General features: G+C 53.1%; 22 non-coding genes across 22 annotated transcripts; all 22 read left to right on the forward strand.

The window, feature by feature from the left end:
- The first annotated feature begins 37 nt into the window (after positions 1–37).
- trnai-aau (transfer RNA isoleucine (anticodon AAU)) lies at positions 38–111 on the forward strand. Its single transcript has one exon. It is a non-coding gene; the product is annotated as a tRNA-Ile (tRNA).
- An 84-nt stretch (positions 112–195) lies between these two features.
- On the forward strand, positions 196–268 carry trnaf-gaa (transfer RNA phenylalanine (anticodon GAA)). Its single transcript has one exon. It is a non-coding gene; the product is annotated as a tRNA-Phe (tRNA).
- Positions 269–1,840: 1,572 nt separating this feature from the next.
- trnai-aau (transfer RNA isoleucine (anticodon AAU)) lies at positions 1,841–1,914 on the forward strand. The gene has a single exon. It is a non-coding gene; the product is annotated as a tRNA-Ile (tRNA).
- An 826-nt stretch (positions 1,915–2,740) lies between these two features.
- On the forward strand, positions 2,741–2,814 carry trnai-aau (transfer RNA isoleucine (anticodon AAU)). The gene has a single exon. It is a non-coding gene; the product is annotated as a tRNA-Ile (tRNA).
- Positions 2,815–3,797: 983 nt separating this feature from the next.
- On the forward strand, positions 3,798–3,870 carry trnah-gug (transfer RNA histidin (anticodon GUG)). The gene has a single exon. It is a non-coding gene; the product is annotated as a tRNA-His (tRNA).
- Positions 3,871–4,541: 671 nt separating this feature from the next.
- On the forward strand, positions 4,542–4,615 carry trnan-auu (transfer RNA asparagine (anticodon AUU)). Its single transcript has one exon. It is a non-coding gene; the product is annotated as a tRNA-Asn (tRNA).
- Positions 4,616–4,699: 84 nt separating this feature from the next.
- On the forward strand, positions 4,700–4,772 carry trnaf-gaa (transfer RNA phenylalanine (anticodon GAA)). The gene has a single exon. It is a non-coding gene; the product is annotated as a tRNA-Phe (tRNA).
- Positions 4,773–6,340: 1,568 nt separating this feature from the next.
- Positions 6,341–6,414, forward strand: trnai-aau (transfer RNA isoleucine (anticodon AAU)). The gene has a single exon. It is a non-coding gene; the product is annotated as a tRNA-Ile (tRNA).
- An 826-nt stretch (positions 6,415–7,240) lies between these two features.
- trnai-aau (transfer RNA isoleucine (anticodon AAU)) lies at positions 7,241–7,314 on the forward strand. The gene has a single exon. It is a non-coding gene; the product is annotated as a tRNA-Ile (tRNA).
- Positions 7,315–9,041: 1,727 nt separating this feature from the next.
- On the forward strand, positions 9,042–9,115 carry trnan-auu (transfer RNA asparagine (anticodon AUU)). The gene has a single exon. It is a non-coding gene; the product is annotated as a tRNA-Asn (tRNA).
- Positions 9,116–9,199: 84 nt separating this feature from the next.
- Positions 9,200–9,272, forward strand: trnaf-gaa (transfer RNA phenylalanine (anticodon GAA)). Its single transcript has one exon. It is a non-coding gene; the product is annotated as a tRNA-Phe (tRNA).
- Positions 9,273–10,100: 828 nt separating this feature from the next.
- On the forward strand, positions 10,101–10,173 carry trnaf-gaa (transfer RNA phenylalanine (anticodon GAA)). Its single transcript has one exon. It is a non-coding gene; the product is annotated as a tRNA-Phe (tRNA).
- Positions 10,174–10,844: 671 nt separating this feature from the next.
- Positions 10,845–10,918, forward strand: trnan-auu (transfer RNA asparagine (anticodon AUU)). The gene has a single exon. It is a non-coding gene; the product is annotated as a tRNA-Asn (tRNA).
- An 827-nt stretch (positions 10,919–11,745) lies between these two features.
- Positions 11,746–11,819, forward strand: trnai-aau (transfer RNA isoleucine (anticodon AAU)). Its single transcript has one exon. It is a non-coding gene; the product is annotated as a tRNA-Ile (tRNA).
- An 824-nt stretch (positions 11,820–12,643) lies between these two features.
- Positions 12,644–12,717, forward strand: trnan-auu (transfer RNA asparagine (anticodon AUU)). The gene has a single exon. It is a non-coding gene; the product is annotated as a tRNA-Asn (tRNA).
- Positions 12,718–12,801: 84 nt separating this feature from the next.
- On the forward strand, positions 12,802–12,874 carry trnaf-gaa (transfer RNA phenylalanine (anticodon GAA)). The gene has a single exon. It is a non-coding gene; the product is annotated as a tRNA-Phe (tRNA).
- Positions 12,875–13,541: 667 nt separating this feature from the next.
- Positions 13,542–13,615, forward strand: trnan-auu (transfer RNA asparagine (anticodon AUU)). Its single transcript has one exon. It is a non-coding gene; the product is annotated as a tRNA-Asn (tRNA).
- An 84-nt stretch (positions 13,616–13,699) lies between these two features.
- Positions 13,700–13,772, forward strand: trnaf-gaa (transfer RNA phenylalanine (anticodon GAA)). The gene has a single exon. It is a non-coding gene; the product is annotated as a tRNA-Phe (tRNA).
- An 828-nt stretch (positions 13,773–14,600) lies between these two features.
- trnaf-gaa (transfer RNA phenylalanine (anticodon GAA)) lies at positions 14,601–14,673 on the forward strand. Its single transcript has one exon. It is a non-coding gene; the product is annotated as a tRNA-Phe (tRNA).
- A 671-nt stretch (positions 14,674–15,344) lies between these two features.
- Positions 15,345–15,418, forward strand: trnan-auu (transfer RNA asparagine (anticodon AUU)). The gene has a single exon. It is a non-coding gene; the product is annotated as a tRNA-Asn (tRNA).
- Positions 15,419–16,401: 983 nt separating this feature from the next.
- On the forward strand, positions 16,402–16,474 carry trnaf-gaa (transfer RNA phenylalanine (anticodon GAA)). The gene has a single exon. It is a non-coding gene; the product is annotated as a tRNA-Phe (tRNA).
- A 1,281-nt stretch (positions 16,475–17,755) lies between these two features.
- On the forward strand, positions 17,756–17,828 carry trnaf-gaa (transfer RNA phenylalanine (anticodon GAA)). Its single transcript has one exon. It is a non-coding gene; the product is annotated as a tRNA-Phe (tRNA).
- The last annotated feature ends 354 nt before the right edge of the window (positions 17,829–18,182 follow it).

An 18,182-nucleotide genomic window follows, 5' to 3' on the forward strand; every position in this document is an offset into this window, starting at 1 on the left:
AGGACACCCCGTTTCCGTTCCTTCACATGCAGTCATTGGCCTGTTAGCTCAGTTGGTCAGAGCGTGGTGCTAATAACGCCAAGGTCACGGGTTCGATCCCCTTACGGGCCACTGAGAGCTTTTTGGAGGTCTTTTCCTTCCTTCCCCGCGTTTGTGACCAGGCTTCGACATGCTACTGAAGACAGAGGTGTCTCTGCCGAATTAGCTCAGTTGGGAGAGCGTTAGACTGAAGATCTAAAGGTCCCTGGTTCGATCCCGGGTTTCGGCAAAGCTTTGCCGTCTCCAAAGTAGAGTCTACTCAAGGAAGTGGTTGACGGTGTGTTTTCTCAAAGGTCACGCCAAAGCACTGCTGACCGCTGACTGGTCAAAGAAATGCGCGACACGGGACGTACTGCATAAACTTGTCCCTTTTAAATATCTGAGGTGAGAGCGCAGCGCTGTGCACCAGTGGCCCGTGTTTTCCCTCCATTGGATGAAATGTCAAGCCGCAAAACGCCCCCGCCGATTGAGGATTTGGAGACGTTCCTGTGCTTGCCGCTAAAAGGACGACAGGAGAGAGTGGCTTGTGTCGCGATGAAGATGACGACCAGCTGCATCGAGGGGGTGCTGTCTGCGTTGGGAGATAGACTGCAGAACGTGCAGCGGAGCTGTACTTTAGGGGAAACTGCCAAAAGACGAAAAAAAAAGAAGACGGTATTGGACAATGCTGGCGTCTATCCCGCTACCTCTTGCATGATAAGCGAACGCCGTACCATTTCGGCAGTGCACCTTGGAGTCTCGGAATGCTGCTAGCTCCCGTTTCGTTGCGTTCTTGACATCCACTTGAATTTGCAGCGAAAAAAGCGCCTGGTGGCGTGGGCCAAACACGACCGGTTGTTTCACGCCGACACGAGGTGGCGCCGAGGACACCACGTTTCCGTTGCTTCACATGGCGTCATTGGCCTGTTAGCTCAGTTGGTCAGAGCGTGGTGCTAATAACGCCAAGGTCACAGGTTCGATCTCCTTACGGGCCATTGAGAGCTTTTTGGAGGTCTTTTCCTTCCTTCCCCGCGTTTGTGGCTAGGCTTCGACATGCTACTGAAGACGGAGGTCTCCGTGCCGAAAAAGCTCTGTTGGGAGAGTGTTAGACTGAAGATCTAAAGGTCCCTGGTTCGATCCCGGGTTTCGGCAAAGCTTTGCCGTTTCCAAAGTAGCGTCTACTCAAGGAAGTGGCTGACGGTGCGTTTTCTCAAAGGTCACGCCAAAGCACTGCTGACCGCTGACTGGTCAAAGAAATGCGCGACACGGGACGTACTGCATAAACTTGTCCCTTTTAAATATCTGAGGTGAGAGCGCAGCGCTGTGCACCAGTGGGCCGTGTTTTCCCTCCATTGGATGAAATGTCAAGCCGCAAAACGCCCCCGCAGATTGAGGATTTGGAGACATTCCTGTGCTTGCCGCTAAAAGGACGACAGGAGAGAGTGGCTTGTGTCGCGATGAAGATGACGACCAGCTGCATCGAGGGGGTGCTGTCTGCGTTGGGAGATAGACTGCAGAACGTGCAGCGGAGCTGTACTTTAGGGGAAACTGCCGAAAGACGAAAAAGAAGAAGACGGTATTGGACAATGCTGGCGTCTATCCCGCTACCTGTTGCATGATAAGCGAACGCCGTACCATTTCGGCAGTGCACCTTGGAGTCTCGGAATGCTGCTAGCTCCCGTTTCGTTGCTTTCTTGACATCCACTTGAATTTGCAGCGAAAAAAGCGCCTGGTGGCGTGGGCCAAACACGACCGGTTGTTTCACGCCGACACGAGGTGGCGGCGAGGACACCCTGTTTCCGTTGCTTCACATGCCGTCATTGGCCTGTTAGCTCAGTTGGTCAGAGCGTGGTGCTAATAACGCCAAGGTCACGGGTTCGATCCCCTTACGGGCCACTGAGAGCTTTTTGGAGGTCTTTTCCTTCCTTCCCCGCGTTTGTGGCCAGTCTTCGACATGCTACTGAAGACAGAGGTCTCCGTGCCGAAATATCTCAGTTGGGAGAGCGTTAGACTGAAGATCTAAAGGTCCCTGGTTCGTTCCCGGGTTTCGGCAAAGCTTTGGCGTCTCCAAAGTAGAGTCTACTCAAAGAAGTGGTTGACGGTGCGTTTTCTCAAAGGTCACGCCAAAGCACTGCTGACTGCTGACTGGTCAAAGAAATGCGCGACACGGGACGTACTGCATAAACTTGTCCCTTTTAAATATCTGAGGTGAGAGCGCAGCGCTGTGCACCAGTGGGCCGTGTTTTCCCTCCATTGGTTGAAATGTCAAGCCGCAAAACGCCCCCGATTGAGGATTTGGAGACGTTCCTGTGCTTGCCGCTAAAAGGACGACAGGAGAGAGTGGCTTGTGTCGCGATGAAGATGACGACCAGCTGCATCGAGGGGGTGCTGTCTGCGTTGGGAGATAGACTGCAGAACGTGCAGCCGAGCTGTACTTTAGGGGAAACTGCCAAAAGACAACAAAAAAAAGAAGACGGTATTGGACAATGCTGGCGTCTATCCCGCTACCTCTTGCATGATAATCGAACGCCGTACCATTTCGGCAGTGCACCTTGGAGTCTCGGAATGCTGCTAGCTCCCGTTTCGTTGCGTTCTTGACATCCACTTGAATTTCCAGCAAAAAAAGCGCCTGGTGGCGTGGGCCAAACACGACCGGTTGTTTCACGCCGACACGAGGTGGCGCCGAGGACACCCCTTTTCCGTTGCTTCACATGCAGTCATTGGCCTGTTAGCTCAGTTGGTCAGAGCGTGGTGCTAATAACGCCAAGGTCACGGGTTCGATCCCCTTACGGGCCACTGAGAGCTTTTTGGAGGTCTTTTCCTTCCTTCCCCGCGTTTGTGGCTAGGCTTCGAGATGCTACTGAAGACAGAGGTCTCCGTGCCGAAATAGCTCTGTTGGGAGAGTGTTAGACTGTAGATCTAAAGGTCCCTGGTTCGATCCTGGGTTTCGGCAAAGCTTTGCCGTTTCCAAAGTAGGGTCTACTCAAGGAAGTGGTTGACGGTGCTTTTTCTCAAAGGTCACGCCAAAGCACTGCTGACAGCTGACTGGTCAAAGAAATGCGCGACACAGGACATACTGCATAAACTTGTCCCTTTTATATATCTGAGGTGAGAGCGCAGCGCTGTGCACCAGTGGGCCGTGTTTTTCCTCCATTGGATGAAATGTCAAGCCGCAAAACGCCCCCGATTGAGGATTTGGAGACGTTCCTGTGCTTGCCGCTAAAAGGACGACAGGAGAGAGTGGCTTGTGTCGCGATGAAGATGACGACCAGCTGCATCGAGGGGGTGCTGTCTGCGTTGGGAGATAGACTGCAGAACGTGCAGCGGAGCTGTACTTTAGGGGAAACTGCCAAAAGACAAAAAAAAAAGAAGACGGTATTGGACAATGCTGGCGTCTATCCCGCTACCTCTTGCATGATAAGCGAACGCCGTACCATTTCGGCAGTGCACCTTGGAGTCTCGGAATGCTGCTAGCTTCCGTTTCGTTGCGTTCTTGACATCCACTTGAATTTGCAGCGAAAAAAGCACCTGGTGGCGTGGGCCAAACACGACCGGTTGTTTCACGCCGACACGAGGTGGCGCCGAGGACACCACGTTTCCGTTGCTTCACATGCCGTCATTGGCCTGTTAGCTCAGTTGGTCAGAGCGTGGTGCTAATAACGCCTAGGTCACGGGTTCGATCTCCTTACGGGCCACTGAGAGCTTTTTGGAGGTATTTTCCTTCCTTCCCCACGTTTGTGGCCAGGCTTCGACTTGCTACTGAAGACAGAGGTCTCCGTGCCGAAATAGCTCTGTTGGGAGAGTGTTAGACTGTGGATCTAAAGGTCCCTGGTTCGATCCTGGGTTTCGGCAAAGCTTTGCCGTTTCCAAAGTAGGGTCTACTCAAAGAAGTGGTTGACGGTGCGTTTTCTCAAAGGTCACGCCAAAGCACTGCTGACTGCTGACTGGTCAAAGAAATGCGCGACACGGGACGTACTGCATAAACTTGTCCCTTTTAAATATCTGAGGTGAGAGCGCAGCGCTGTGCACCAGTGGCCCGTGTTTTCCCTCCATTGGATGAAATGTCAAGCCGCAAAACGCCCCCGCCGATTGAGGATTTGGAGACGTTCCTGTGCTTGCCGCTAAAAGGACGACAGGAGAGAGTGGCTTGTGTCGCGATGAAGATGACGACCAGCTGCATCGAGGGGGTGCTGTCTGCGTTGGGAGATAGACTGCAGAACGTGCAGCGGAGCTGTACTTTAGGGGAAACTGCCAAAAGACAAAAAAAAAAGAAGACGGTATTGGACAATGCTGGCGTCTATCCCGCTACCTCTTGCATGATAAGCGAACGCCGTACCATTTCAGCAGTGCACCTTGGAGTCTCGGAATGCTGCTAGCTTCCGTTTCGTTGCGTTCTTGACATCCACTTGAATTTGCAGCGAAAAAAGCACCTGGTGGCGTGGGCCAAACACGACCGGTTGTTTCACGCCGACACGAGGTGGCGCCGAGGACACCACGTTTCCGTTGCTTCACTTGGCGTCATTGGCCTGTTAGCTCAGTTGGTCAGAGCGTGGTGCTATTAACGCCAAGGTCACGGGTTCGATCTCCTTACGGGCCATTGAGAGCTTTTTGGAGGTCTTTTCCTTCCTTCCCCGAGTTTGTGGCCAGACTTCGACATGCTACTGAAGACAGAGGTCTCTGTGCCGAAATAGCTCAGTTGGGAGAGCGTTAGACTGAAGATCTAAAGGTCCCTGGTTCGATCCCGGGTTTCGGCAAAGCTTTGGCGTCTCCAAAGTAGAGTCTACTCAAGGAAGTGGTTGACGGTGCGTTTTCTCAAAGGTCACGCCAAAGCACTGCTGACTGCTGACTGGTCAAAGAAATGCGCGACACGGGACGTACTGCATAAACTTGTCCCTTTTAAATATCTGAGGTGAGAGCGCAGCGCTGTGCACCAGTGGCCCGTGTTTTCCCTCCATTGGATGAAATGTCAAGCCGCAAAACGCCCCCGCCGATTGAGGATTTGGAGACGTTCCTGTGCTTGCCGCTAAAAGGACGACAGGAGAGAGTGGCTTGTGTCGCGATGAAGATGACGACCAGCTGCATCGAGGGGGTGCTGTCTGCGTTGGGAGATAGACTGCAGAACGTGCAGCGGAGCTGTACTTTAGGGGAAACTGCCAAAAGACGAAAAGGAAGACGGTATTGGACAATGCTGGCGTCTATCCCGCTACCTCTTGCATGATAAGCGAACGCCGTACCATTTCAGCAGTGGACCTTGGAGTCTCGGAATGCTGCTGGCTCCCGTTTCGTTGCTTTCTTGACATCCACTTGAATTTGCAGCGAAAAAAGCGCCTGGTGGCGTGGGCCAAACACGACCGGTTGTTTCACGCCGACACGAGGTGGCGCCGAGGACACCCCGTTTCCGTTCCTTCACATGCAGTCATTGGCCTGTTAGCTCAGTTGGTCAGAGCGTGGTGCTAATAACGCCAAGGTCACGGGTTCGATCTCCTTACGGGCCATTGAGAGCTTTTTGGAGGTCTTTTCCTTCCTTCCCCGCGTTTGTGGCTAGGCTTCGACATGCTACTGAAGACGGAGGTCTCCGTGCCGAAAAAGCTCTGTTGGGAGAGTGTTAGACTGAAGATCTAAAGGTCCCTGGTTCGATCCCGGGTTTCGGCAAAGCTTTGCCGTTTCCAAAGTAGCGTCTACTCAAGGAAGTGGCTGACGGTGCGTTTTCTCAAAGGTCACGCCAAAGCACTGCTGACCGCTGACTGGTCAAAGAAATGCGCGACACGGGACGTACTGCATAAACTTGTCCCTTTTAAATATCTGAGGTGAGAGCGCAGCGCTGTGCACCAGTGGGCCGTGTTTTCCCTCCATTGGATGAAATGTCAAGCCGCAAAACGCCCCCGCAGATTGAGGATTTGGAGACATTCCTGTGCTTGCCGCTAAAAGGACGACAGGAGAGAGTGGCTTGTGTCGCGATGAAGATGACGACCAGCTGCATCGAGGGGGTGCTGTCTGCGTTGGGAGATAGACTGCAGAACGTGCAGCGGAGCTGTACTTTAGGGGAAACTGCCGAAAGACGAAAAAGAAGAAGACGGTATTGGACAATGCTGGCGTCTATCCCGCTACCTGTTGCATGATAAGCGAACGCCGTACCATTTCGGCAGTGCACCTTGGAGTCTCGGAATGCTGCTAGCTCCCGTTTCGTTGCTTTCTTGACATCCACTTGAATTTGCAGCGAAAAAAGCGCCTGGTGGCGTGGGCCAAACACGACCGGTTGTTTCACGCCGACACGAGGTGGCGGCGAGGACACCCTGTTTCCGTTGCTTCACATGCCGTCATTGGCCTGTTAGCTCAGTTGGTCAGAGCGTGGTGCTAATAACGCCAAGGTCACGGGTTCGATCCCCTTACGGGCCACTGAGAGCTTTTTGGAGGTCTTTTCCTTCCTTCCCCGCGTTTGTGGCCAGGCTTCGACATGCTACTGAAGACAGAGGTCTCCGTGCCGAAATATCTCAGTTGGGAGAGCGTTAGACTGAAGATCTAAAGGTCCCTGGTTCGTTCCCGGGTTTCGGCAAAGCTTTGGCGTCTCCAAAGTAGAGTCTACTCAAAGAAGTGGTTGACGGTGCGTTTTCTCAAAGGTCACGCCAAAGCACTGCTGACTGCTGACTGGTCAAAGAAATGCGCGACACGGGACGTACTGCATAAACTTGTCCCTTTTAAATATCTGAGGTGAGAGCGCAGCGCTGTGCACCAGTGGGCCGTGTTTTCCCTCCATTGGTTGAAATGTCAAGCCGCAAAACGCCCCCGATTGAGGATTTGGAGACGTTCCTGTGCTTGCCGCTAAAAGGACGACAGGAGAGAGTGGCTTGTGTCGCGATGAAGATGACGACCAGCTGCATCGAGGGGGTGCTGTCTGCGTTGGGAGATAGACTGCAGAACGTGCAGCCGAGCTGTACTTTAGGGGAAACTGCCAAAAGACAACAAAAAAAAGAAGACGGTATTGGACAATGCTGGCGTCTATCCCGCTACCTCTTGCATGATAATCGAACGCCGTACCATTTCGGCAGTGCACCTTGGAGTCTCGGAATGCTGCTAGCTCCCGTTTCGTTGCGTTCTTGACATCCACTTGAATTTCCAGCAAAAAAAGCGCCTGGTGGCGTGGGCCAAACACGACCGGTTGTTTCACGCCGACACGAGGTGGCGCCGAGGACACCCCTTTTCCGTTGCTTCACATGCAGTCATTGGCCTGTTAGCTCAGTTGGTCAGAGCGTGGTGCTAATAACGCCAAGGTCACGGGTTCGATCCCCTTACGGGCCACTGAGAGCTTTTTGGAGGTCTTTTCCTTCCTTCCCCGCGTTTGTGGCTAGGCTTCGAGATGCTACTGAAGACAGAGGTCTCCGTGCCGAAATAGCTCTGTTGGGAGAGTGTTAGACTGTAGATCTAAAGGTCCCTGGTTCGATCCTGGGTTTCGGCAAAGCTTTGCCGTTTCCAAAGTAGGGTCTACTCAAGGAAGTGGTTGACGGTGCTTTTTCTCAAAGGTCACGCCAAAGCACTGCTGACAGCTGACTGGTCAAAGAAATGCGCGACACAGGACATACTGCATAAACTTGTCCCTTTTATATATCTGAGGTGAGAGCGCAGCGCTGTGCACCAGTGGGCCGTGTTTTTCCTCCATTGGATGAAATGTCAAGCCGCAAAACGCCCCCGATTGAGGATTTGGAGACGTTCCTGTGCTTGCCGCTAAAAGGACGACAGGAGAGAGTGGCTTGTGTCGCGATGAAGATGACGACCAGCTGCATCGAGGGGGTGCTGTCTGCGTTGGGAGATAGACTGCAGAACGTGCAGCGGAGCTGTACTTTAGGGGAAACTGCCAAAAGACAAAAAAAAAAGAAGACGGTATTGGACAATGCTGGCGTCTATCCCGCTACCTCTTGCATGATAAGCGAACGCCGTACCATTTCGGCAGTGCACCTTGGAGTCTCGGAATGCTGCTAGCTTCCGTTTCGTTGCGTTCTTGACATCCACTTGAATTTGCAGCGAAAAAAGCACCTGGTGGCGTGGGCCAAACACGACCGGTTGTTTCACGCCGACACGAGGTGGCGCCGAGGACACCACGTTTCCGTTGCTTCACATGCCGTCATTGGCCTGTTAGCTCAGTTGGTCAGAGCGTGGTGCTAATAACGCCTAGGTCACGGGTTCGATCTCCTTACGGGCCACTGAGAGCTTTTTGGAGGTATTTTCCTTCCTTCCCCACGTTTGTGGCCAGGCTTCGACTTGCTACTGAAGACAGAGGTCTCCGTGCCGAAATAGCTCTGTTGGGAGAGTGTTAGACTGTAGATCTAAAGGTCCCTGGTTCGATCCTGGGTTTCGGCAAAGCTTTGCCGTTTCCAAAGTAGGGTCTACTCAAAGAAGTGGTTGACGGTGCGTTTTCTCAAAGGTCACGCCAAAGCACTGCTGACTGCTGACTGGTCAAAGAAATGCGCGACACGGGACGTACTGCATAAACTTGTCCCTTTTAAATATCTGAGGTGAGAGCGCAGCGCTGTGCACCAGTGGCCCGTGTTTTCCCTCCATTGGATGAAATGTCAAGCCGCAAAACGCCCCCGCCGATTGAGGATTTGGAGACGTTCCTGTGCTTGCCGCTAAAAGGACGACAGGAGAGAGTGGCTTGTGTCGCGATGAAGATGACGACCAGCTGCATCGAGGGGGTGCTGTCTGCGTTGGGAGATAGACTGCAGAACGTGCAGCGGAGCTGTACTTTAGGGGAAACTGCCAAAAGACAAAAAAAAAAGAAGACGGTATTGGACAATGCTGGCGTCTATCCCGCTACCTCTTGCATGATAAGCGAACGCCGTACCATTTCAGCAGTGCACCTTGGAGTCTCGGAATGCTGCTAGCTTCCGTTTCGTTGCGTTCTTGACATCCACTTGAATTTGCAGCGAAAAAAGCACCTGGTGGCGTGGGCCAAACACGACCGGTTGTTTCACGCCGACACGAGGTGGCGCCGAGGACACCACGTTTCCGTTGCTTCACTTGGCGTCATTGGCCTGTTAGCTCAGTTGGTCAGAGCGTGGTGCTATTAACGCCAAGGTCACGGGTTCGATCTCCTTACGGGCCATTGAGAGCTTTTTGGAGGTCTTTTCCTTCCTTCCCCGCGTTTGTGGCTAGGCTTCGACATGCTACTGAAGACAGAGGTCTCCGTGCCGAAATAGCTCAGTTGGGAGAGCGTTAGACTGAAGATGTAAAGGTCCCTGGTTCGATCCCGGGTTTCGGCAAAGCTTTGGCGTCTCCAAAGTAGAGTCTACTCAAGGAAGTGGTTGACGGTGCGTTTTCTCAAAGGTCACGCCAAAGCACTGCTGACCGCTGACTGGTCAAAGAAATGCGCGACACGGGACGTACTGCATAAACTTGTCCCTTTTAAATATCTGAGGTGAGAGCGCAGCGCTGTGCACCAGTGGCCCGTGTTTTCCCTCCATTGGATGAAATGTCAAGCCGCAAAACGCCCCCGCAGATTGAGGATTTGGAGACATTCCTGTGCTTGCCGCTAAAAGGACGACAGGAGAGAGTGGCTTGTGTCGCGATGAAGATGACGACCAGCTGCATCGAGGGGGTGCTGTCTGCGTTGGGAGATAGACTGCAGAACGTGCAGCGGAGCTGTACTTTAGGGGAAACTGCCGAAAGACGAAAAAGAAGAAGACGGTATTGGACAATGCTGGCGTCTATCCCGCTACCTGTTGCATGATAAGCGAACGCCGTACCATTTCGGCAGTGCACCTTGGAGTCTCGGAATGCTGCTAGCTCCCGTTTCGTTGCGTTCTTGACATCCACTTGAATTTGCAGCGAAAAAAGCGCCTGGTGGCGTGGGCCAAACACGACCGGTTGTTTCACGCCGACACGAGGTGGCGCCGAGGACACCCCGTTTCCGTTGCTTCACATACAGTCATTGGCCTGTTAGCTCAGTTGGTCAGAGCGTGGTGCTAATAACGCCAAGGTCACGGGTTTGATCCCCTTACGGGCCACTGAGAGCTTTTTGGAGGTCTTTTCCTTCCTTCCCCGCGTTTGTGGCTAGGCTTCGACATGCTACTGCAGACAGAGGTCTCCGTGCCGAAATAGCTCAGTTGGGAGAGCGTTAGACTGAAGATCTAAAGGTCCCTGGTTCGATCCCGGGTTTCGGCAAAGCTTTGCCGTTTCCAAAGTAGAGTCTACTCAAGGAAGTGGTTGACGGTGCGTTTTCTCAAAGGTCACTCCAAAGCACTGCTGACCGCTGACTGGTCAAAGAAATGCGCGACACGGGACGTACTGCATAAACTTGGCCCTTTTAAATATCTGAGGTGAGAGCGCAGCGCTGTGCACCAGTGGCCCGTGTTTTCCCTCCATTGGATGAAATGTCAAGCCGCAAAACGCCCCCGCCGATTGAGGATTTGGAGACGTTCCTGTGCTTGCCGCTAAAAGGACGACAGGAGAGAGTGGCTTGTGTCGCGATGAAGATGACGACCAGCTGCATCGAGGGGGTGCTGTCTGCGTTGGGAGATAGACTGCAGAACGTGCAGCGGAGCTGTACTTTAGGGGAAACTGCCAAAAGACAAAAAAAAAAGAAGACGGTATTGGACAATGCTGGCGTCTATCCCGCTACCTCTTGCATGATAAGCGAACGCCGTACCATTTCGGCAGTGCACCTTGGAGTCTCGGAATGCTGCTAGCTTCCGTTTCGTTGCGTTCTTGACATCCACTTGAATTTGCAGCGAAAAAAGCACCTGGTGGCGTGGGCCAAACACGACCGGTTGTTTCACGCCGACACGAGGTGGCGCCGAGGACACCACGTTTCCGTTGCTTCACTTGGCGTCATTGGCCTGTTAGCTCAGTTGGTCAGAGCGTGGTGCTATTAACGCCAAGGTCACGGGTTCGATCTCCTTACGGGCCATTGAGAGCTTTTTGGAGGTCTTTTCCTTCCTTCCCCGCGTTTGTGGCTAGGCTTCGACATGCTACTGAAGACAGAGGTCTCCGTGCCGAAATATCTCAGTTGGGAGAGCGTTAGACTGAAGATCTAAAGGTCCCTGGTTCGTTCCCGGGTTTCGGCAAAGCTTTGGCGTCTCCAAAGTAGAGTCTACTCAAAGAAGTGGTTGACGGTGCGTTTTCTCAAAGGTCACGCCAAAGCACTGCTGACTGCTGACTGGTCAAAGAAATGCGCGACACGGGACGTACTGCATAAACTTGTCCCTTTTAAATATCTGAGGTGAGAGCGCAGCGCTGTGCACCAGTGGGCCGTGTTTTCCCTCCATTGGATGAAATGTCAAGCCGCAAAACGCCCCCGCAGATTGAGGATTTGGAGACATTCCTGTGCTTGCCGCTAAAAGGACGACAGGAGAGAGTGGCTTGTGTCGCGATGAAGATGACGACCAGCTGCATCGAGGGGGTGCTGTCTGCGTTGGGAGATAGACTGCAGAACGTGCAGCGGAGCTGTACTTTAGGGGAAACTGCCGAAAGACGAAAAAGAAGAAGACGGTATTGGACAATGCTGGCGTCTATCCCGCTACCTGTTGCATGATAAGCGAACGCCGTACCATTTCGGCAGTGCACCTTGGAGTCTCGGAATGCTGCTAGCTCCCGTTTCGTTGCTTTCTTGACATCCACTTGAATTTGCAGCGAAAAAAGCGCCTGGTGGCGTGGGCCAAACACGACCGGTTGTTTCACGCCGACACGAGGTGGCGCCGAGGACACCCTGTTTCCGTTGCTTCACATGCAGTCATTGGCCTGTTAGCTCAGTTGGTCAGAGCGTGGTGCTAATAACGCCAAGGTCACGGGTTCGATCCCCTTACGGGCCACTGAGAGCTTTTTGGAGGTCTTTTCCTTCCTTCCCCGCGTTTGTGGCTAGGCTTCGACATGCTACTGAAGACAGAGGTCTCCGTGCCGAAATAGCTCTGTTGGGAGAGTGTTAGACTGTAGATCTAAAGGTCCCTGGTTCGATCCTGGGTTTCGGCAAAGCTTTGCCGTTTCCAAAGTAGGGTCTACTCAAGGAAGTGGTTGACGGTGCTTTTTCTCAAAGGTCACGCCAAAGCACTGCTGACAGCTGACTGGTCAAAGAAATGCGCGACACAGGACATACTGCATAAACTTGTCCCTTTTATATATCTGAGGTGAGAGCGCAGCGCTGTGCACCAGTGGGCCGTGTTTTCCCTCCATTGGATGAAATGTCAAGCCGCAAAACGCCCCCGATTGAGGATTTGGAGACGTTCCTGTGCTTGCCGCTAAAAGGACGACAGGAGAGAGTGGCTTGTGTCGCGATGAAGATGACGACCAGCTGCATCGAGGGGGTGCTGTCTGCGTTGGGAGATAGACTGCAGAACGTGCAGCGGAGCTGTACTTTAGGGGAAACTGCCGAAAGACGAAAAAGAAGAAGACGGTATTGGACAATGCTGGCGTCTATCCCGCTACCTGTTGCATGATAAGCGAACGCCGTACCATTTCGGCAGTGCACCTTGGAGTCTCGGAATGCTGCTAGCTCCCGTTTCGTTGCTTTCTTGACATCCACTTGAATTTGCAGCGAAAAAAGCGCCTGGTGGCGTGGGCCAAACACGACCGGTTGTTTCACGCCGACACGAGGTGGCGCCGAGGACACCACGTTTCCGTTGCTTCACTTGGCGTCATTGGCCTGTTAGCTCAGTTGGTCAGAGCGTGGTGCTATTAACGCCAAGGTCACGGGTTCGATCTCCTTACGGGCCATTGAGAGCTTTTTGGAGGTCTTTTCCTTCCTTCCCCGCGTTTGTGGCTAGGCTTCGACATGCTACTGAAGACAGAGGTCTCCGTGCCGAAATAGCTCAGTTGGGAGAGCGTTAGACTGAAGATGTAAAGGTCCCTGGTTCGATCCCGGGTTTCGGCAAAGCTTTGGCGTCTCCAAAGTAGAGTCTACTCAAGGAAGTGGTTGACGGTGCGTTTTCTCAAAGGTCACGCCAAAGCACTGCTGACAGCTGACTGGTCAAAGAAATGCGCGACACAGGACATACTGCATAAACTTGTCCCTTTTATATATCTGAGGTGAGAGCGCAGCGCTGTGCACCAGTGGGCCGTGTTTTCCCTCCATTGGATGAAATGTCAAGCCGCAAAACGCCCCCGATTGAGGATTTGGAGACGTTCCTGTGCTTGCCGCTAAAAGGACGACAGGAGAGAGTGGCTTGTGTCGCGATGAAGATGACGACCAGCTGCATCGAGGGGGTGCTGTCTGCGTTGGGAGATAGACTGCAGAACGTGCAGCGGAGCTGTACTTTAGGGGAAACTGCCGAAAGACGAAAAAGAAGAAGACGGTATTGGACAATGCTGGCGTCTATCCCGCTACCTGTTGCATGATAAGCGAACGCCGTACCATTTCGGCAGTGCACCTTGGAGTCTCGGAATGCTGCTAGCTCCCGTTTCGTTGCTTTCTTGACATCCACTTGAATTTGCAGCGAAAAAAGCGCCTGGTGGCGTGGGCCAAACACGACCGGTTGTTTCACGCCGACACGAGGTGGCGCCGAGGACACCACGTTTCCGTTGCTTCACTTGGCGTCATTGGCCTGTTAGCTCAGTTGGTCAGAGCGTGGTGCTATTAACGCCAAGGTCACGGGTTCGATCTCCTTACGGGCCATTGAGAGCTTTTTGGAGGTCTTTTCCTTCCTTCCCCGCGTTTGTGGCTAGGCTTCGACATGCTACTGAAGACAGAGGTCTCCGTGCCGAAATAGCTCAGTTGGGAGAGCGTTAGACTGAAGATGTAAAGGTCCCTGGTTCGATCCCGGGTTTCGGCAAAGCTTTGGCGTCTCCAAAGTAGAGTCTACTCAAGGAAGTGGTTGACGGTGCGTTTTCTCAAAGGTCACGCCAAAGCACTGCTGACCGCTGACTGGTCAAAGAAATGCGCGACACGGGACGTACTGCATAAACTTGTCCCTTTTAAATATCTGAGGTGAGAGCGCAGCGCTGTGCACCAGTGGCCCGTGTTTTCCCTCCATTGGATGAAATGTCAAGCCGCAAAACGCCCCCGCAGATTGAGGATTTGGAGACATTCCTGTGCTTGCCGCTAAAAGGACGACAGGAGAGAGTGGCTTGTGTCGCGATGAAGATGACGACCAGCTGCATCGAGGGGGTGCTGTCTGCGTTGGGAGATAGACTGCAGAACGTGCAGCGGAGCTGTACTTTAGGGGAAACTGCCGAAAGACGAAAAAGAAGAAGACGGTATTGGACAATGCTGGCGTCTATCCCGCTACCTGTTGCATGATAAGCGAACGCCGTACCATTTCGGCAGTGCACCTTGGAGTCTCGGAATGCTGCTAGCTCCCGTTTCGTTGCGTTCTTGACATCCACTTGAATTTGCAGCGAAAAAAGCGCCTGGTGGCGTGGGCCAAACACGACCGGTTGTTTCACGCCGACACGAGGTGGCGCCGAGGACACCCCGTTTCCGTTGCTTCACATACAGTCATTGGCCTGTTAGCTCAGTTGGTCAGAGCGTGGTGCTAATAACGCCAAGGTCACGGGTTTGATCCCCTTACGGGCCACTGAGAGCTTTTTGGAGGTCTTTTCCTTCCTTCCCCGCGTTTGTGGCTAGGCTTCGACATGCTACTGCAGACAGAGGTCTCCGTGCCGAAATAGCTCAGTTGGGAGAGCGTTAGACTGAAGATCTAAAGGTCCCTGGTTCGATCCCGGGTTTCGGCAAAGCTTTGCCGTTTCCAAAGTAGAGTCTACTCAAGGAAGTGGTTGACGGTGCGTTTTCTCAAAGGTCACTCCAAAGCACTGCTGACCGCTGACTGGTCAAAGAAATGCGCGACACGGGACGTACTGCATAAACTTGGCCCTTTTAAATATCTGAGGTGAGAGCGCAGCGCTGTGCACCAGTGGCCCGTGTTTTCCCTCCATTGGATGAAATGTCAAGCCGCAAAACGCCCCCGCCGATTGAGGATTTGGAGACGTTCCTGTGCTTGCCGCTAAAAGGACGACAGGAGAGAGTGGCTTGTGTCGCGATGAAGATGACGACCAGCTGCATCGAGGGGGTGCTGTCTGCGTTGGGAGATAGACTGCAGAACGTGCAGCGGAGCTGTACTTTAGGGGAAACTGCCAAAAGACAAAAAAAAAAGAAGACGGTATTGGACAATGCTGGCGTCTATCCCGCTACCTCTTGCATGATAAGCGAACGCCGTACCATTTCGGCAGTGCACCTTGGAGTCTCGGAATGCTGCTAGCTTCCGTTTCGTTGCGTTCTTGACATCCACTTGAATTTGCAGCGAAAAAAGCACCTGGTGGCGTGGGCCAAACACGACCGGTTGTTTCACGCCGACACGAGGTGGCGCCGAGGACACCACGTTTCCGTTGCTTCACTTGGCGTCATTGGCCTGTTAGCTCAGTTGGTCAGAGCGTGGTGCTATTAACGCCAAGGTCACGGGTTCGATCTCCTTACGGGCCATTGAGAGCTTTTTGGAGGTCTTTTCCTTCCTTCCCCGCGTTTGTGGCTAGGCTTCGACATGCTACTGAAGACAGAGGTCTCCGTGCCGAAATATCTCAGTTGGGAGAGCGTTAGACTGAAGATCTAAAGGTCCCTGGTTCGTTCCCGGGTTTCGGCAAAGCTTTGGCGTCTCCAAAGTAGAGTCTACTCAAAGAAGTGGTTGACGGTGCGTTTTCTCAAAGGTCACGCCAAAGCACTGCTGACTGCTGACTGGTCAAAGAAATGCGCGACACGGGACGTACTGCATAAACTTGTCCCTTTTATATATCTGAGGTGAGAGCGCAGCGCTGTGCACCAGTGGGCCGTGTTTTCCCTCCATTGGATGAAATGTCAAGCCGCAAAACGCCCCCGATTGAGGATTTGGAGACGTTCCTGTGCTTGCCGCTAAAAGGACGACAGGAGAGAGTGGCTTGTGTCGCGATGAAGATGACGACCAGCTGCATCGAGGGGGTGCTGTCTGCGTTGGGAGATAGACTGCAGAACGTGCAGCGGAGCTGTACTTTAGGGGAAACTGCCAAAAGACAAAAAAAAAAGAAGACGGTATTGGACAATGCTGGCGTCTATCCCGCTACCTCTTGCATGATAAGCGAACGCCGTACCATTTCGGCAGTGCACCTTGGAGTCTCGGAATGCTGCTAGCTTCCGTTTCGTTGCGTTCTTGACATCCACTTGAATTTGCAGCGAAAAAAGCACCTGGTGGCGTGGGCCAAACACGACCGGTTGTTTCACGCCGACACGAGGTGGTGCCGAGGACACCACGTTTCCGTTGCTTCACATGGCGTCATTTGCCTGTTAGCTCAGTTGGTCAGAGCGTGGTGCTAATAACGCCAAGGTCACAGGTTCGATACCCTTAAGGGCCACTGAGAGCTTTTTGGAGGTCTTTTCCTTCCTTCCCCGCGTTTGTGGCCAGGCTTCGCCATGCTACTGAAGACAGTGGTCTCCGTGCCGAAATAGCTCAGTTGGGAGAGCGTTAGACTGAAGATCTGAAGGTCCCTGGTTCGATCCCGGGTTTCGGCAAAGCTTTGGCGTCTCCAAAGTAGAGTTTACTCAAGGAAGTGGTTGACGGTGCGTTTTCTCAAAGGTCACGCTAAAGCACTGCTGACCGCTGACTGGTCAAAGAAATGCGCGACACGGGACGTACTGCATAAACTTGTCCCTTTTAAATATCTGAGGTGAGAGCGCAGCGCTGTGCACCAGTGGGCCGTGTTTTCCCTCCATTGGATGAAATGTCAAGCCGCAAAACGCCCCCGCCGATTGAGGCTTTGGAGACGTTCCTGCGCTTGCCGCTAAAAGGACGCCAGGAGAGAGTGGCTTGTGTCGCGATGAAAATGACGACCAGCTGCATCGAGGGGGTTTTGTCTGCGTTGGGAAATAGACTGCAGAACGTGCAGCGGAGCTGTACTTTAGGGGAAACTGCCAAAAGACGAAAAAGAAGAAGAAGACGGTATTGGACAATGCTGGCGTCTATCCCGCTACCTCTTGCATGATAAGCGAACGCCGTACCATTTCGGCAGTGCACCTTGGAGTCTCGGAATGCTGCTAGCTCCCGTTTCGTTGCTTTCTTGACATCCACTTGAATTTGCAGCGAAAAAAGCGCCTGGTGGCGTGGGCCAAACACGACCGGTTGTTTCACGCCGACACGAGGTGGCACCGAGGACACCACGTTTCCGTTGGATGAAATGTCAAGCCGCAAAATGCCCCCGCCGATTGAGGATTTGGAGACGTTCCTGTGCTTGCCGCTAAAAGGACGACAGGAGAGAGTGGCTTGTGTCTCGATGAAGATGACGACCAGCTGCATCGAGGGGGTGCTGTCTGCTTTTGGAGATAGACTGCAGAACGTGCAGCGGAGCTGTACTTTAGGGGAAACTGCCAAAAGACGAAAAAGAAGAAGACGGTATTGGACAATGCTGGCTTCTATCCCGCTACCTCTTGCATGATAAGCGAACGCCGTACCATTTCGGCAGTGCACCTTGGAGTCTCGGAATGCTGCTAGCTCCCGTTTCGTTGCTTTCTTGACATCCACTTGAATTTGCAGCGAAAAAAGCACCTGGTGGCGTGGGCCAAACACGACCGGTTGTTTCACGCCGACACGAGGTGGCGGAGAGGACACCACGTTTCCGTTGCTTCACATTGCGTCATTGGCCTGTTAGCTCAGTTTGTCAGAGCGTGGTGCTAATAACGCCAAGGTCATGGGTTCGATCCCCTTACGGGCCATTGAGAGCTTTTTGGAGGTCTTTTCCTTCCTTCCCCGCGTTTGTGGCCAGGCTTCGACATGCTACTGAAGACAGAGGTCTCCGTGCCGAAATAGCTCAGTTGGGAGAGCGTTAGACTGAAGATCTGAAGGTCCCTGGTTCGATCCCGGGTTTCGGCCAAGCTTTGCCGTCTCCAAAGTAGAGTCTACTCAAGGAAGAGGATGACGGTGCTTTTTCTCAAAGGTCACGCCAAAGCACTGCTGACCGCTGACTGGTCAAAGAAATGCGCGACACGGGACGTACTGCATAAACTTGTCCCTTTTAAATATCTGAGGTGAGAGCGCAGCGCTGTGCACCAGTGGCCCGTGTTTTCCCTCCATTGGATGAAATGTCAAGCCGCAAAACGCCCCCGCCGATTGAGGATTTGGAGACGTTCCTGTGCTTGCCGCTAAAAGGACGACAGGAGAGAGTGGCTTGTGTCGCGATGAAGATGACGACCAACTGCATCGAGGGGGTGCTGTCTGCGTTGGGAG

The sequence above is a fragment of the Osmerus mordax genome, chromosome 17 (genome assembly GCF_038355195.1).
Source record: "Osmerus mordax isolate fOsmMor3 chromosome 17, fOsmMor3.pri, whole genome shotgun sequence".
Classification (NCBI taxonomy): Eukaryota; Metazoa; Chordata; class Actinopteri; order Osmeriformes; family Osmeridae; genus Osmerus; species Osmerus mordax.